Source organism: Spinacia oleracea, chromosome 2, assembly GCF_020520425.1.
Source record: "Spinacia oleracea cultivar Varoflay chromosome 2, BTI_SOV_V1, whole genome shotgun sequence".
Classification (NCBI taxonomy): Eukaryota; Viridiplantae; Streptophyta; class Magnoliopsida; order Caryophyllales; family Amaranthaceae; genus Spinacia; species Spinacia oleracea.
This window is the reverse complement of record NC_079488.1, coordinates 21012431-21017855: the sequence shown is the minus strand read 5'-3', so window position 1 is coordinate 21017855 and position 5425 is coordinate 21012431. Positions and strand designations below refer to the sequence as shown.

The 5425-nt window shown below is 33.6% G+C and overlaps 1 long non-coding RNA gene across 1 annotated transcript; it reads right to left on the bottom strand.

Moving 5' to 3' along the window:
* Positions 1-1230: 1230 nt before the first annotated feature.
* On the bottom strand, positions 1231-3935 carry LOC110798044 (uncharacterized). The gene is made up of 3 exons (XR_002535997.2): positions 3300-3935; positions 3121-3213; positions 1231-1475 (listed from the first exon to the last, which is right to left on the bottom strand). It is a non-coding gene; the product is annotated as an uncharacterized lncRNA (long non-coding RNA).
* Positions 3936-5425: the final 1490 nt, after the last annotated feature.

Sequence of the window (5425 nt, the reverse complement as noted above, 5' to 3'; positions counted from 1 at the left end):
CTGTTCTCTAAGTAGACACTACCTGCTAGGTATGCACTACCGCGGTAGGCAGTCTATTTTCACCGAAAAACTAAAATAAGCGGTTGTAACATAAAATATACTATGTATTTAGTAGGGTGTTGTTATTTGACGCCCACAATTACTGCAAAATTTTCGCACTAAAATAGTAAAATTATTCGTATGCATGTCCTTACTCGGTACAACCAAAATTTATAGACTCGTTGGTACCGTGGTGGTACTAGTAGCGGTGTGAGTGTGAGGTGGTGGTGTGGCGCCAAGAAGTTAGGCATGGAGCGGTAGAATGGGGATAGCGTGTTGGGCAAAAGAATTTAAGAGAGAGAAGTGAGGATTGAGGAAGGTTGAGGGGTAAATTATTATTCAATTAGATTGAGAGATATGTATCCCGTCAATACGATTATTTCCCTCTCTCTTCCAGACCCTAGCATCCATTGTTAATTTTTGAGGGGCTTTCATTGGTCGGTGGAAAGTCTCAATTGCTTTATTCTCTTGTGTTATTTACTTTAATTTTTTTTTGTTTTGTTTTTGTAGGTTTAATAATGTTTCCTCCTCCAGGGATGAACGTTTCTCCCTTGAAAGACAAGTTTTTTTTATCCTTTTCTTTCGAAAGGTTTTTTGCTTTCGTGTTGTTATCGAGTCAAGGGGTGTTGTTTGTGCATCTCATGGTGGAAATGGTGTTGTTTCTATGATGTATTCACTTTGAAGATCCAGATCAATTCGGGATATGAAGCAGATTCAATTTTCAAGATGAATATAATGTTTGTAACGAGCTCCTCCATACAACGAAAAGATGCTTTGAAGTTATGGCTACACATATACTATGGTTTCAGAGTTGTTCTTCAGTATTTGCTCATTTAGTTGTTCCGAAAAAAGAATTTGTTATTATATTTTAGATTTGTTCTTGTTCTTGTATAGGGAACATTTGATTGTAGATGTTGTATGCCTTTATTTTAATGAAAATTTTCCTTACCCGTAAAAAAAAAGGAAGGTGGAGGGGTGGATTGGTTAACAACAACGGTTGGTTCAAAGGACTTGCTTGCAATATTGGAAAAATTGGAGCAACAAGCTAAAAACCACTACAATACAATACTCCCTCCGTATTTAAATAGGAGTCACATATGACCGGACACGAGTATTAAGGAAGAATAGTTGTGTAACGCCCCGACTTTTCGGTAAGTTAATTAGGGGTAATAAACCGCACTTAGCTCATCATTAGCAGCGGAATTAGACATAAATAATCCTGGGACCTGTGGGTATGGGCCCACAAATAAAATAATCCTTAATAACATTCCATAAATAATACAACTTTCCCAAAAATAAATACAAATCAATATTCTTATAACAACCTCAGTAACAGGATTTCCATAATAAATAATTTCTCATCTCGATATCTTCATAATAAATAACCAACTCTAGTAATAACTCTCATTTGAGCAACTTGAGCTCCTTAGTCGAACCTGTGCTTCATCATAAAAATAGAAAACAGGAAAAACACAGAAAAATCCAAAAATGAGTGGAAACAGTAATATTACTCCAGCCCGTCAAAACAGTTTTTCTTTTGAAAATCATTTGGCACATATCAATCATTAGCATTTATTGTTCGGAAATAACTAACTTAATCTCGTTATCTTGAAAACTGTGTCGGCAAGGAATCATTTTCTTTACAGCTCATTGCCAAATACAGATTTTGGCGGGACTTTTCTTACATCATTTCAGGTGGAACTGTTTCCCAAACTTTAACTTTAACTTGCCTCTACCTGTAACTTGCCTATTTACTAGTTCAGTTTACTTTTCCATGCCGACAAAAGCAACATCGTCTTTCTTTAAAATAACTTTATAAATATCGTAATTACTCCCGAACAACGTCTTTAACATCATGATCATAATCATAAACATATATCATCATAAAATAATAAAGTACTTTAATATATCATCATCAAAATACTCATGATACTTCAAATCATACATCATATCATTTAGCACTTAAGTCACATAATAGTCACATAATCACATACAAACATATAATTATATATTTTCACATACGGGCATATAAACTTAAATGTTGGACATAAAAATTACATAACATATACAGACATAATGTTAAAATCCCAACTTTGAACGTTTCACTTTTATTAATCCCAACTATGGTTTTTTTTTTAATAATCCAAACTTTTACCCCTAATGACTTTTAACAATCCCAAAAACCGGTAACCTGTTAAAATGGTAAACACTTGCAAACTTGGACTTGGGCTTTTAGTTTCTCTCTAAAAAATTTGGTACACGTCATTCATTCAATATCCATTCACCCAAAGTTAAACCCTTTTTGTTTTTCATCTGCTGTAAAATAAAATAAAAACAAAAATCAAACACCTTCCATGCTCGTATGTTTAACCTTAGATTGTAATTTGACAATTTTTTGATTGTAAAAGGAGGTTCATTTTGACATTTTTGTTTTTACTTTGTGTTATTTGTTTAATTTGGCAGGTAAATAAACTTAAATCATACTACATCATCTTCATCGTGCTTCATTTGGTAACCACCATTTCTGCTATGGTTGTATCCCTTTCAAATAACTGAAATCAAAGGTCATCAACATTGTTACTACTAGTAAGTTACTGGTAGTAACCCATTTAAATAAATTAAACTTTGTATCCTTTAAAAAAAAAACCCAAAGGAATACACCCCCTTGAACCCGAAAATGACCCGGTGAATCTAACATATGAGGTTTACTTCGTTCAGCTATTAAATGTCACATTAAAATATGAGGTTTGAAAACATTTAAAATTTTGGGTGGAGAATCAAAGAAAATGACGAAATGAGAAACAAGGGTTATAAGGAGATTTATTAAAGGAAAATAAATAAGGGGGAATAAATGCATTTAAAGAAAAAAAAACTAACTCTCTATTGCCATGTCAGCGCCACGCCATACATTACCTGCTACAGTAAGTAACTTACCTGCTAGGCCCGTTAAAAGTCAATAGGTGTAAAAGTTCGGATTATTAAAAAAAAACTTATAGTTGGGATTATTAAAAGCAAACCACCTAAAGTTGGGATTATTCTGGTCAATTAATCCTAAGATAAAATACTAGACATAATAATTACCTCGATCACCATAACCTTAAAGTGACGATATCTTTATACTCCAAAACGTATCTTCCATAGCCCACCAAACGTTTTATTTGATAAGCCCAATTTCTCCATAATAACAATAAAAACCCATAATTAGGAATGGTTACTTATTAAACTTAAACAGGAAACCTTAATAAGATCAAAATACTTACTTAACTTTGCTTGCCCTTGTAACCGAAACCCACCAGGAAAATAGTTGACTTTAGCCCATAAATAATAGTGCTTCCATAATAGGACTCAAGGCCCACTTTCAACTACCAAACCCCTTTAACCCTTTTTATTTTTGGTGATTTTGATTCAAAGAGGAAGATCAGAAGCAGTAGCAACGCAACACCAAAAAGAGGAAATGGAGTCAGCGGCTCCGACACCCTGGCAGCACGCGGTGCAGCAGGGACGGTGGAATCCGATGATCGGTAAGAAGGTGGCGTCGGGTCTGGTTCTGTGCAGTGGGCGGAAGGAAAATTCGCCGGAAGCAGGTGGTGGCATCGGTGGAGCCGCGGTGGTTAAAGGAGGAGAGAGAAAATGATGGAAAAAGCTTCAAGTTTCATCAATGGTTTATTTATTTTTCTTACTCATTCTTTTAATTGAGTTTTGGTAATGCAAATTACTAAATATTAGCAGGCTATTTATAAAGATTTCTTGACATGGTGAGTCGTGAAATTGAGAAATAAATTAGACATTTGGCAATTCAAATTGACAAGGTTGTGCCACACATAAAAGAGGAAGAAGAACTGAATGAACATAAATTTGGGAGACAAAAGTCAAAAATATTGCTGGCCAAGTTTCTCATTTACACGTATAAAGGAAGAAGGAGAAATAAAAGTAGGACTTGCCATGTATTTAAACTGATTGTTTGAAGTCAAAGCTTATTGGGAAATTCTTCTAGTCTCACGGGAAAGAAGAGAAACAAAATGAGACATTGGTTTCTTTGAATAATCAAGGGCAAATATGTAACTTTTCATCTAGAGATAGAAAAATCATATTGATCAAAAATAAGATTAGGCTCAGATAACTGGTGTTATGTCACAAAGAAATGACATAACAAGATTAAAATAGATCGAAAAATAAATACAAAAAATTTAGGACGTAATTACGTTAATAATAGTAATTACAGAATAATAAATAAGGCTTTAAAAATACGGGGTGTAACAAGTTGAATGAAATAAAATAATAAAGCAAGTTGGCTGGAGTAAATATTTTAATCAAGTAAAACAAGTGGGGACTATTAAATTTTGGAGGGGTGGGGGTTTCTGGAATTAATTGTTTAATGTGTATGTTGTAGCTCCACAAAGCTAAGTATCTCCACAAAGCCACATGGTTATAATGTCATTTGTTGCATTATGTGGGCTCTACGTGATTCATACTACAATTTCAGTTGTTTTGTAGTGTTTATTTTAACATATTTTCAACCTGTGATACACTGATACCCATATAAATAAAAATGAGTTGCAACTTAATTAACTATAGCAGATTGAGCATGAGGAAATTGATGTTACTTCAAAGACTGTGAATATTCTGGCTACTGGAGAGGTATTAATATTTTTAACTTTTACCATTATCAAAGTTAACTTATAAATTTTAACATAATTATACTATGTTGTTCCAGGACTAACCACTAATATTTATTTCAATATATTGCAGAACACTATCACCATACACAATGAGGACATGGACGACAATTGTTCCAACAGTTGTATCACTCCAAACGAAAAAAGAAGTTTCAAAGATCTTGATGACGATGGGCACCTTACATCAACTGAGCATTCTTCAAATAAGTACCAGCGAAAGATTTCGGTTAAACAAGAAAAAGACACAGCAGATAACTAGAGTTATTATATTTTAACTAGGCTTTTCGTTTTAGTTATGGATTTTAAAACTTTCCAATTATTCAGTATTGCATTTATATTACGTGAGGTGTTTTTGCTTTCTTATAGAGAATAAATTAAAATATGTTTTGCAGTTTTGTTCCAATACTTTGGTGTATCTGCTTTTTATCACTTTCCTCTATTACTAATTCTAATTGCTCATGAATGCAAAGGCACCAGGAATGCAGCTAAGCTATGCTAATCTTTATAATATTCATCCAATATGATGGAGATTTCAACCGACGTTCATTGGAATAACTACTGCACGCATTTAATTGCACAAAATCAACACACAAAACAATATACTTTCCAGTAACTGCATGATATCCGGTAATATTAACTCCCAAAGAATTGTCATGGATGGTAGAAATTGAAGATACCTTGGTGGCAATATGGACATCCAAGGGAAATGT